This window comes from Papaver somniferum, chromosome 1 (assembly GCF_003573695.1).
Source record: "Papaver somniferum cultivar HN1 chromosome 1, ASM357369v1, whole genome shotgun sequence".
NCBI classification, from domain to species: Eukaryota; Viridiplantae; Streptophyta; class Magnoliopsida; order Ranunculales; family Papaveraceae; genus Papaver; species Papaver somniferum.
Window position 1 is genome coordinate 185,875,844 of NC_039358.1, and position 14,471 is coordinate 185,890,314.

The following is a 14,471-nucleotide window of genomic DNA, read 5'->3' on the forward strand; positions in this document are numbered from 1 at the left end:
TTCCTCAGTAAGCAGGGTACTTAATGTAGATGGTGGATTTTCGACAAGGGCTAAAATCGTAAACTCATAATTATACGAAGCTCTGATCCAGCAATCAGACGTGAGTATTGAGACACGGGTCTCTCATCGAATTCTCAACGGAGAGTACTTTCTCTCAGAGTACATGTAGATATGTAGTCTCACGACTAGACAACGACATATCTCATGAATACTGAATACTTTCAGTGACTATTTCTATATAGTATCACGAGATGGACGGCTCCTAGACAGCTTGCTCTGCTAGTATAGAGCGATAACGTCTTCAGGAACAAACAACGAGTTTACCCTGACTAAATAAAGGATATGACTTACCGACAAGCTCATATCGGGATAATTAATGCTCCTAGACAGCTTGCTCTGCTAGTATAGAGCCACAAAGTTAATTATTCCTAATTACAATTGCTCCTATTCCATGGTTGAATCCACGACTGGTCCCATGGAATGGCAATAACAATTGCTCCTATTCCATGGTCGAATCCACGACTGGTCCCATGGAATGGCAATAACAATTGCTCCTATTCCATGGTCGAATCTGCGACTGGTCCCATGGAATGGCAATAAACAATTGTTCTGATTCTATGATCAAATTCACGGCTTGATCTCATAGAATAGCAATAACTATATTATCTCATTACTCTGATTTCATGATCGAATCCACAACTGGTCTCATAAATGGTATTAGATAAATCTTAATTACTCCGATTCTATGGTCGAATCTACGATCCCATGGAATGGTAATGCTCACTTTATTATTCTGAATTCGTAGTCGAATCCTCAGCTGATCCTATGAATTAATAATAAACATCTTATTACTCAGTTTTGTGAATTATTCTCCACTGAATTCCACAATTAGTAATAAATAATCAACAACCGGGCGTCTGAGATAACTCTAAGTAAGCCCCGATTCAAATGGTGAAAGTGTATTCAACGACGATACAGTAACAGTCACCGCACGAACGAGTATTTCAAAATACAACGAAACGATGAACCTATGCAAAATAGGGAAGAAATAATAAATAATTAAAAATATTGACCAAGGTGCTGGGAACACGGACACACGACCTACCGACCGTGCCGTGGTCAGTTCCACACCAGTTTATATTTTTAATAGATTTTTATTATTTTCCATGATTTGATGAAAATTCTCTCATCTGATCAAATCTCCTTCGTCTCAAGGAAGCTCCTCGGTTTCATGGTACTTCCATAAATCCATAACAAAGAATATAAAATTAAGGAAAAGAGTGTGGGGCGTGACCATTGGCCAACCAGCCATGCCTTGGTCCTAGCCGGCCCCACACCCCTCGGTTCCTTATTATTTTAATATTATTATTATTATTATTATTATTATTATTATTATTATTATTTCTCTAATTTCATGAAAAAACTCCTTGATTTCATGGTATTTTTTGCACAAATCATCATATAATAATAAAATAAAATAAAATTATGAAAACTTGTGGGACCGGGCCACTAGCTGGCCGGCCATGCCCTAGCGATCCCACATGCCCTTTGCTTTATTATTTTATTATTATTTATCATATTTTTCCTTGAATTTATCAAATTCCTTGATTTTATGGTATTTCTCTCAAATTAGGAAAAATTCCCTCAAATCATCAAAAATACCTAAAAATATTAAAAAATTATGAAAAACTCGTGGGACCGGTCCATAGCCGGCCGGCCATGCCTCCATGGTCCCACACGCCCGTGTTTTTATTATTTTAATATTTTGCTTCCCTGAATTCATGAAAACTCCTTCAATTCATGGAAACTCCATAAATTCATCAAATTTCTCAAAATTCATGAATTTTTCATAAAATCATCAAAATATTATAAAATTAAGGAAAAGTCCCCACGGGACCGTGGTCACGACCGACCGACCATGCCTTGACCACGGAGGTCCCACGCCTCCTCATTCATTATTTTATAATTATTTTTCATCATCTCATGGTGTTTTCCTCAGTTTCGTCGAAATCCTAATTTTGGCATATTTTCTCGAATGGATGCTCAATTGCACGCCAGAAAATATCAAAATTCTCAGGACTGATACGCGGACGCCTTGGGGACACGAGCACGCTATCTTGACCGACCAAGATTGGATCTTTGGCACACGAAAGACGGTCCCATCAATTTTCACAGTTTTGACCTAATTTGCACAATTGCTCGTATTAGGTCCAAAACTCTTCCAAACACTTTGGATTTTCATGAAGTGATCGTCAGGCGGTCACGTGACAACCCAGGACCGGTTTCATGACTCCATGGTAGGTCCCTCGCCTCGTCACAATTAATTAGGTTTTCTCGCCTAAGGCTCAGACGAGCATTTTGAATAAATGATTAAGCTAGCATTTAATCATTCTTCTACCAACAAATCGTCAACTCTTCAGGAGTTCTTCGTATTTGCTCACAAGATCATATGGACACTACATGGTTGATCCACGGTCCCATGTAGTCGCTCCCTCCTTCGTCCCATGGTTGAAATTCTGACGAACCATGAATTGATCATCAATTGATCAAATTAGGGTTTCTGAATCCAAGGATCATCATTCCAGATTCCAACCTTAATAATTTTACGACGACCTCATGGTCATTAATTTTATTAATTATGCTCGGTTCAACGACTAGTATTCTAATTAATATTTTTAGTACGCTGCCAATAATCCATCAGATGAGCAACACATGCTCAAACGATCAAATATTCAACAATTCACCGCATGAGCAACACTTGCTCAGATGATAAATATTTGCTCAAACCAAGGGATATTGGTTCAAAAATCAATATTCAACGATCCATCGAATGAGCAATACTTGCTCACTTCATCGTAAGAACTATACCTCTGTCTCATGACATGTTCAACTCAGCAACTACATGGACTCATCGTCCCATAAAACCACGAAGTCATCAATTGACTAACAAACCACGAGACGTCAATCGTGTCACTTGGTGGGATATCACTTAGGGTTTTGGTCTGGCGTTCTACGACACGTGTGTTCAAACACACGATGGAATGTGAGCAAGTCGTGCAATCAGTTGAAGGAATTCACGAGGTAGTGAGTGGAAAATCGACCAAGTCTCCACACGTTGAGAAACTGGTTTCAAACAAGATCTCCACTTCCCCACTCCTTGATTCCATCAACTGTCACACTTCATGGAATCATGGTGTCTACAATTCCAGCAATATAAATAAGTCTCTGAATCATGATTGAATCATCGGCATCAATAGTATCATCAATCTCATGTCAAACTGACAACACGAGATCATCAACTCATCAATTGAGAAATTTCAATCATTCAGAGCTTATCATATTCAGAATTCACACACCCACAATCTTTGATTACCATTGATTCCACGCATTTCTCAGCTTCCCTCCTACAGATCAACCCATCCTCTCTTGTGACCGACTTTACTCTGAAACGGTCATTGTCTTGATTTAGGCCGGAGTACTACAGATTGATCTCTCGAATCTAAAACACCCCCTTTGCAGCGGTGCATCTGTGTGAGGTTTAACATTTCGCTCGGTTCGAGGAGTCTCCTCCGTACGGTCGTCTCCTCAATTCCTTAAAAACCAGCAAATCGTTTTTCCCCATCGACAAAAACACACATATTTAATGTGTCTAAAATAAGGACCATTGACTTCTATTGTCAAAGTCAATTGACTTGTGTAGGATCCAAATATCGCACAATAGTAAGATCTCGCGAGAATGTAGAAGAGCCTGCGAAATTGTGATGAGAGCCTGAGAGAACGTAGCACGGGATCCGAAAATGGGGGAATATGAGCTGTACTTCACTACATATGAGAATGATATCTAACATGGAGAGTAGTAGGAGGCAAAATAAGACCTTCCATCAACAGGCTAGTAAGACCTTCCATCAACAGGCTGCATAAGACCTCATTAGGATCATTTCCATGAAAGATGTTTATCGGATGAGACGAAACAAGTTATACAAAAGAAAATCAAAAACAAATAAAAACGATTTGAACTTGCAATTAAATGAAATTTTTTGATAAAACAAATGTTGAATACTAATCTAAATTCTTATTTGCATTACAGCATTGCATGAGGCAGAGAACGTGGAGTATAATTTTGCAATACTTCTTATTCGCAATCAAGGACGGATACTTCTTATACTTCTCAAAGGGTACTTCATACTTCTTATATATTTCGAGGATTAAGTACTTTTTATACTTCTCAAGGATACTTCATACTTCTTATATATTTCGAGGATTGAGTACTTCTTATACTTCTTCAAGGATACTTCATACTTCTTATACTTCAAGGGTTAATACTTCTTATTTACTTCGCAACGCTCCGGAACTTCACAAAAGAATAGAGGCAAGTACGTACTTTTTAAGTCCAATATTCTTTCGCTCGTTCCTCCAACAACTACAACAAGGTGGATTTTTCCTTAAAGATCGCTCTTCAAGCAATATTCAAGGAAAAAGAGGCAAGATGTAGGATCCAAATATCGCACAATAGTAAGATCTCGCGAGAATGTAGCAGAGCCTGCGAAATTGTAATGAGAGCCTGAGAGAACGTAGCACGGGATCCGAAAATGGGGGAATATGAGTTGTACACCACTACATATGAGTTGTCATCCACTATGTAAACACCTATATAAAGAGAAAGACAAGAGATAGAAAGGGGATAGATAATCAGAAAGAGAGACACACTTTAGGAGAGGATACATTCTGTAGAGAGAGAAAGTAGAATTGGTTGTATTATTATTATCTCCTTCTTCTTCCTCCTTCAAGAACCTAGAACTCCAAATACTAATTAATGGAGTCTCCATGTAATCAAGATGTAATTACAAATAATCATAGTAAAACCTAACCCCGTGGATGTAGATCACATTGATCGAACCACATAAATCTTGTGTCTTATTTTCTATTTTCATTATTTTTATCTTTATTTTCATATCAAATAAGTTTAGATCTAGAAAACATATTCATGATAGTACAAGGGGTGTGTTGTACGATTTCCTGCAACTACAACTTGATTTTGACAATTCTACTATTCCGAATAGAGTTCATCAACATAATAATAATTGAATTAAGAAGATGAAAGCAAAGCAAAGCAAATCCTAGTAGCGTAAGTAAAAGCGGCTATCTCCTAAAGCTCCAAGAATAATACGTTATTTCCCAAAGTTGTAGAAGACTTTTCCTTTTGTAGCTTTTCTCCAAAATTAGGTCCAAGTTTTCAAAGTCCATCGTTAAAACATTTGTTCTGGAAATTCTAGGTCCAAAACTGGGGCGCCGGTTGCTGACGTCATCAACGGTATCCGGTCACTGTCGCCGGGATCCGATCATCTGAAAATGTTCTCAATCACCTGAACTAGTACCACTGTCTCACCATTCTAGCTGCGTTTTCGCACTGTCTCTGCAGTTCTGGTTCAGGCACTCTGTCACTTCTCAGGCCATAAACTCTCTAACCTAGTCAGTTTTGTGTAACTGCAAGCTACTCCAGTCCAGCTGCACCTACCATAACCTGCAACAACCACCACTTCAGCCATACACAACAACTGAATCTGACTTCTAACCCTTGCACAGCTGCAACATCATCTTTCCAAACTCATTGCATTCATTACGGTACTGCACTCCTACACATGCATCTATACTTCACACTATAGCACCAATCACCTGCAATTTCCAGCATCAAGTCACTCCAGCACAACCAACAACACCAACTCTATTATTCTATTCCATTGCTACCAACTTCTTCATCTCAAGTTCAAGCTTGCACAACCATTCATCCATTACTGTAATTCCGGAGCAGCTGCAACCAAATCAAACAACACACATCACTCAAACATCCACCATCTTCTTCTCTGTCCTTGTTTTGAGTCTCTAGCTGCAACTTATCTCAACAACCAAGCCTCAAGTCATTGTCACTACACTTCTCTTGTAGCATATCACCAACAACAAAGTAGCTCATACTCAAGCACTTGCCATTCTCGTGTTCAACTGCAATCTACATTTCTGTGTCATACATAACCACTGCAACACAATAACAACCCCATTCTGCAAGCTATTTGATTCCACCAACTAACCATCTAGAGCTACAGCTGCAATACAATTTCTTCTCATATTTGAACAGCATCAGATGTTCAATCACCCCTACTTCACAGACCTCAGCTTCCAGTCACCTGTTAACCTAACATTCATCTACTCATTCTTGAGCCAATACATTCATAGTGTTCCAGCACCTCCAACACAACCACCAGACAGCTTTCTCTGTGCAATTCCCTTTACCACCAGAACGAGTCTTCAAGCATCACAATCTCCAGTTCCAGCACTGCACTTGCAATATCAGCTTCAGTACCACAAACTTTCCTTCAACACCCAACTGTTCTTCACAAACCAACATCACCAGATCACCTCAATTCATCTCAGCTTCATTTTAGTAATCAATTCAGGCCACAACTTGCACTACCATTCAGCTCATACGCATCCTTCTTAACCTGAGATTCAGAACAAACCCTAAGTTATTCTTCTCATCCCTGTGTCATCTCATACTCGAACTCAACATCCTTCTGAATCACCATCTTCTTCTCTATTCATCTCAGATCTCTACATGAGCAGCAAAAACCAAACCCTAACTTCAATATCCTTGATTTCTTCTTGATTCAAACCGTAACTCCATTTCATTCTCGAATTGATTCAGCAACTGAGATGTTGCTTCCCTTCTCTCTAAATTCAAATCATTAACAACGCCTCCATCTCATCTTCTCTCGATTTCTCTGAGTAATGGTGCCGCCATCTCAGTTTCAGGTAAAAGAAGGAGAAAAAGAAAGCAATGATAGAGAATTGATTTCTCTCTGATTTTCAGGTCTTGTGTAGGAAAATGCAAATTGATACAGCCACCCAAATGAACTGGATAAGGGACAACAACAGATTATTTGGCCTGTCAGTTATATGGAACTGACAGTTCATTCTTCACCTTCTCTTTGCGTAACCTTAGCCGGTTCTACTCGCTTGTGAATTGACCTTTTTTCCTTTTACGCTCCAAATGGACAATTTCTACTTCTTTTGCTCCAAATGACTCCAAGGTACCTAAACAATTAAAAGTAAACATAAGATACATATTTTACAAGAGAAAAAGCAAAGAAAGCATAATAGATATAAATCTAGGTGTTTTACAACACCTATTAATTGTATTAGTCCAAAAAGTGATACCTTTCATTGAAAGTTAGATACAGTAAAACCTCCATATATTGATACTCCATATATTAATAACCTTTATATATTAATAGAAAATCATGGTCCCAACTTGGGCCAGTTATAAATAGTAATAACCTCCAATTTTAATATTACTGTTATTTTCCAGTCCCGCATTAAGGAATTTACCTCCATATATTAATAATCGATACTATATTAGAGAAATATAGATCTCGTTACATTGAAATTTATGATGAAGTAAAATATTTATTTATATTTTTTTGAGAAGAGAGGTAATTTTTTGGGTTGTTATAGTTTGATGAATTATCTTCTAATATGCCTAACACTATTTATAATCGTAGAAAACATCAAAATATTCATTATAACTTTACAAGTTTCTAGATACATACATGTACCTGTCTATTGGAACTATACAAATATATTACATTATCTAATAAGAACATCGACAATCTAACACGGTATTGCTTAGAATCCATATTCAATCCAAAGGATTTAGACATCCAGGTTCGCTTGGATTTACAAGATTTTGGGCAAATAATTAGAGCTGGCAAACCAAGCCAAAACCCGCGGGTTGGCCCGTCCCGTCCCGTGAAAACCCGCACCCGTCCCGGATGGTAACTAAACAAGACGCGCGCATGTTGTATAATTAGTGGCTTGTGAAGAAACGGGTTAACCCGGCCCGTACTGTGAAACCCGCGGCTGGCCCGTAAACCCGTAATTTCATTTCCGTACTGTGAAAGAGCAACAGATCCAGGCTCCAGTCCAGCCTCTTCTTCGACAGCAGAAATCAATCACTACCTCCCCCATCCATTGTTCTTCTTCCCACTGAGTTCCTCATATCAACACCACTAATTTGATTCTCTGAAATCTCGTTCTTGAACTGAGCTGCAGTATCAACAGCACCACCAATCGAATCTCCTTCTGCAACCGATTAAACCCATTTCATCTTCACAGCATCGACAACTCCTTCAATTCCTTGACAATGACTATGAACCCATCTTGATTCTTCCCTGAACTCTTGATTCAAACCCACAATTCCTATGGCTTCTTCTTCTCTGAATTTCATATCTCAGAAACAATCGTAACAGATAAAATTACCTCAGCTCAGACCCATCTTTCAATTTCACATACACATGAACCCATCACTGAACATCAACATAACTCTAACTACAAATACATGCAGCTCCACTCCATCCCAAACTCAAGCCTTATTTCTATTAGTACCAACAAAACTCGATAATTGAAACAACTCGATTCAGAAACTAAAATTAAATCAACTTAGAACCCTAATTGAAACAACTCGATTCAGGAACTCTAATTCCTAATTGGGGAAGAACAACAAGAACCCTAATTCTTAGAATCAAAATTAAATCCTATACAATCATCTCTACCTTAATCAATAACAAACCCATGAAATATTATACCAAAACAAATTCAATTTCATAAAGAAATCAATCAAAACTGAAACCCCAAATTTACCTGGTTTTGATTCTTCATCAGAACAATCTCCAATCGATAATTCAACATCCAAAATCTTCAACAAAACAAACCCATCCTGTAGTTCCGTTTAAATCTTCTTAATCCTTTCTCGTATCGAATTCCAAACAATTAACAGAAACCCTAATTTTACTTCTCTATTTCATCATCTCGAGCAGAACTATATCAATCCCCTGACTCTCCTCCTTAAAGATTCACCACCACAACAACACCTCCATCATATAATAGTTTCATCAAACACTTATCTCAATCGATCTATCACAAACTCTCAGAATCGCTCGGAAAAGAACTCAAGAAAAACGAAGATGAAGAAGAAATAAGAAAAAAGAAGAATAAGAGAGAATAAGAGAAGGGATACGACTCTCAAAGATAGTTAGGAATTAACCCGTGAGCACCCGTGAACCCGCAAGCTTTACCCGGGACGGGCGTGGGTCGGATAAATGACCACCCGTGAAGAATTTCAACCCGCAAGCTTAGGCTTGTATTAACCCGTAACCCGCGGGTTGGTCACAAGCCAGCCCTGTCCCGCCCGTTTGCCAGCTCTACAAATAACTCTCTTCTTATAGGAGTATCTCTTATTGAAGAAGAAGAAAATTAGATTAAATGGTCGGAATCGACTCCGGATTATACCATCATCCATCCCTACTACATTTACAAAAATTGGGTATCTTTACGGTATATGGCTCTTTCTCTTCGCGATTTACTAGTAATTGATATCTTCATATGTATTAGGGTTCTTATTATCTTGTATTTTGATGCTTTTGTTATTCTTACAAGCCATCATGTAATCACATTTTGATTTGAATAAATTGAAATTGTTGATTTACCAAAAAAAAAATAATCTAATAAGATTTCCCAATATTAATAACCTCCATATATTAATAAATTCATGAATCCCCAAATGTATTAATATACGGAGGTTTTACTTTATATATCCAATCGTCTTAGTTTGCTTATTATATTATAAATGTCCCACTATTTTTTTTCATAATAAATTTTTTATTAATTTCTCATAATATCATTAATTATCCAAATAAATATCTCATAATAATTTTTTTATTAATTTTTCATATTAGTATTAATTATCAAAATAAATAAATATATTTATTAATTGCTAAAATAATTTGCAAATAATTAAATATATTAATAAAATTTGTGGTAGTTGTGGTGGTGGAGCAGGTGCTGGTAATGGTGGTAGATGTTGGTGGTCGGTGGAGGAGGAGATAACGTTAATTAGTGTTGAGCGTAGCTAGACCCTGTAATGGGTAGGCAGTGTATACATTGACGAATTGGTTACCAAGCCTTTTTTTTTCTTTTTTTTGATAATATGGGCTCCAAAAAACCCTTATTTTTACCGTCTTGCTCACCTTGTTTTTTTTGGTCTTTCCACAGATAAATGCATAGCTCGGCTTCTGGTGGAAGAAGTAGTGATATTAGGAAATTCATCTAGGATGGTGTGTTGGTGAGTAGTAATGGAGAATTTTAATTCTCAGTCAGTGCGGCACAAGTAATATCATATCAAGGAAGATGTATAGTTGATCGCTTGCAGTGTTTAAATAAACTCGATTACAATATAAAAGAAAACATGACAGTTATAAAAGCATGTTGAACGACGGTCACTTTCAATGATAACAAGAAATGAGTAACACGGGTCAAAATTAACGCGCATAGAAATAATATTACATACTGTCAAGCCTATGTCGTTACGGCTGGACAAAGCTGCGACCCAGATTTTTCCAAAGAGAAGATAAATCTATGATTGTATTGTCCACTTAAATTTTTATAGGTGACATACGCGATTTAAAATTAGAAACATATCCAATGGTCTTGATTTTTTACGTCATTGTTATCTCATTAATTTCTCTTAACGAATGTTTTACTAATTTCTTTTGATAAATATTTTATTAACTTTTACTGTTTTTTATTATTTATTTTTATTTTATAAATAATCAAAAACTAATATAAAAAGGAAAGAAAGATTACAAAAAATTAGTTGGAAGCCGAACAACCAGCTGCGCCCCAACACCTTTCTGAATAACAATCCCTATCCTATGAAAAAAGAAACTTGCCACTTTAACATTCGCGTCATGGCTAGCCATGATGTTTCACAACCTCTTCAGAAAGTCAATGGTCCCTCCACCAAGTTCTCCCAAAGTGGTGAAAGCGAGAGTATCAAAACCTAAACCTCGAGCCTTACACTTCTCAAGATATTTAGTGTTTTTTCGAGAAACCGCATTTTTTATCGCCTGGACGGGGATAAAATCACGGACGCCACCACCTGTGAAAGGGGATACACCAGTTACATCTAAGCACACATCACAACCATTATCCCAATTGTGAACCAGGATATCTGCAAGCCTTAAAGCTGATGCATCATCCGCAAGAAGCCCCAATGCTACCTCTTTTCTTGCAGGGACACCTGCTCGAAAACACATATCCGTATTGTTCATTAATTATTATAATTAATATATTTCTATAAATAGATAATAAATTTGTTAATAATTATATCAATATAGATTAAGAGTGGTTGGGTAGTGTTGGTGAGCTGGGTGGGAGCCGGTGGAAGTAATACTGGTGGAAAAAGTGATGGTAATGGGTGGTTCTGGTTTTAGTGGTTGTTGGTTAGTATGATAGCAGGTAATGTTTATTTGTTATCATTATGGCACATGTAATATTATGTTCTGAAAGTTGTAGTTGACTTTCTTTAGCTTGTTAATAAGCTCGGTAAAAAAAATATTTAAAAAACATGATAATCACAAAGCACGGGGAACAATTATCGATCGTGTTATATAGTATCAATAAATAAATGATACGAGTCAAAATTGACACATCATGATATGTGTCAAAATTGACACATCAAGAGATTTACTTATTACAAAGGTTGTGTCATTACGTCACAGGTCAAGATCTAGCATTTTCATATATGCCAAAGAATGCACGAAATTTTATCTCCTAGGGTCTATGACTACAAGACAAAAAAAAGATATTTTGTAGGAAAATGGAAAACCCATCATCTAACTATTTTATTTAATGGCTAATTTATCCTTGATTAATTAGTATTAACTCGAGTAATTAATTGATGTTTAATCATGTTAACCTAGAAATCAACTAATCTTAAATCATCATCAAAAACAATAAAACATCTCTTACTACAGCTTCTTTCTTCCCTGCAATCTTGCCCCCTATGTACTCATCAAAACCACATTCCAATACTTCAATCACATAACATCTCGTTCAACTTGAATCATTATCAGTTCAATTGACCCCAACAATTCATCTATATACCCCACTCATCTGAGTTCAAATCGGTGAACTCCATGAACACGTTTAACTCCACTTCTACGACTTTAACCATCATCAGAATTCATTTGAGAGTCCCATTCAATACCACCATTAATCTTAGCTACAATATAACACTTGCAACATCACTACCAGCAACAACACATCTACAATACTAAAGCCATCCATCTCAACCATGTTCTGATACACTACCACTACCAGATTCACAACATTATTACCAGTGTCAAATGAGCATTTCATGAATCATTCCCACACCTATCAATTCTTTGTAATTTAGCATAAACTTAGAACACAACTACAACACCATCATATAACCACCATAGTCATCTCATCAGCTTCAAAAATAACCACATCTCCATCACATACCTACCATGTCTATCGATTCTTATTCAATAATAACACATAAACTCAGTGATTGAAATAAATATATTTACTAGGTTTACTGAGAAAAGAAGTTACCTCAATTCATTATCAAGTTTAACTTCTACCAATAAATACACAGATAAATAAAATAAAATATAATGCCAGTCTCTAAAAGATTAGCACAATGTTGAATCTATCTTAGACAGTAAATAATCAAATGGTACATAATAGTGGTCGAAGGAATTGTAGTTTACACTTGTAATAAACTTTACAAATTACTTAGTTATAATATAAATTCACTTTATAATTAAATTTTATAAAATATAATTAATTTTTGTTTTAACTAGATATATTAAATACGAGTTCGAATAAAATACATAATAATATATTTCAACCTTTATAGAGTCATTCGTAAACCGTTAAGACTTACTACAAGAAGTGAGCTACTATGTTAAATATAGTTATAATAATAATAAAATACGTTGATAATAATTAGGATCGATTAACTACAAAAATTATGAATAATAGTTAATGATTATCACTATGATATGGAGCCAACAATCTGATAATTATTTACTTAATTAAATAATAGTAATTATGGATTTTTTGGTGATCACGCGAAATATGGATGGTTTGTGCTCTTGTTGTAAGCGAGATATGGATATTTTTGGTGATCACGAGATTCATTGTGCTAGTGAGGTTGGGCTCAAATATCGTCATGATCTTGTTAGAGATGTTGTTGCTGACATGTGCTACAGGACTGGTGTTCATGCTAGGAAAGAGGTGTCCTTAGGCTTTCTTGCGGAGGGCCACGCCTTGAAACCCGCTGATATTCGTGTTTATGGCTGGGAGAATGGTCAAGATGTGTGCCTGGATGTGTTACTGGTGTTTCACCTTTTACTACTGCTGCAGGGAATGTTTACAAGCCGGGTTAAGCCATTGCTAATGTTGTTTCGCGCAAACAAACAAAATACCTGGATAAGTGTGTATCTCATGGGTACGGCTTGGGGGTTTTGGAATTCACTACCCTGAGTGAGCTTGGTGAGTATTTTGTTGTGTTTTTAAAGAGACTTAAGAATTGTCTAGCCAATCTTGATGCTTGTAGTGGTCATGGTAGTTTTCTTTTTCATAGATTAGATTTGGTTATCCAGAAAGGTATTGGTCCCAGCTTGTTGCTAGGTTACCTACAATGCCTTTGTAATATTTTTCTCTTTTTTTATTTTCATTATAATAAAATAGTAATCGTTTTTGATTGGTTAGTAAATTATTAAATTTACTAAATTATTTTTTAAATAAATAAGTACATAAATAGTCAAATTTACGTTAGTAGTAGAATCTAAATATTATTTAATTATAATATAGTAAACCTAGATTATAATATTTCAAAATAAAGGTTAAATTTTCAATAAAATAAAATATGTATAAGTTCATATAAATTATGTACATACAATGTAATTAAAAATAGAAGATAAGATATCAAAATTGATAACGTTTGAGAAGTAGCGTAAATAACAAACTGAACAAATATTTCTTGTATCTAGAGATGACAGAGATAGTAACACTTAGGAATAATGATCCATCAAATGTGAGAATAAACCATTAAGTTTAAATTTTAAAGCCCATAGTTGACATAACTAGAGAATCCTTAGAATCTCAGAAGAATGATTATATCATAATAAATAAGCAATTGATAGATTTTACTCATACACATTAGAGATACTGTTAGCCATGGTATAACTCTAATGAAACTATTTTTTGAACAATATTAGGAAATTTAGGAACAATAGAAACATCAAGTCATAGACCTAAATATTAATCTTAGATTATCAAGAATAGTAATGATTATATGTCATGTCATGGATTACACTTTATAGAGTAATTTGAGTACTAGCTATAGATTTCCTTTCCAATTAACTCTTAGTTCAATTTCATGGTATTTTGCACAAATCATCAAATAATAAATAAAATTATGAAAACTTGTGGGACCGGGCCATTAGCCGGCCGGCCATGCCCTAGTCGGTCCCACACGCCCCTTGTTTGATTATTTTATTTTATTTTTCCTTGAATTCATCAAATTCCTTGATTTCATGGTATTTCTC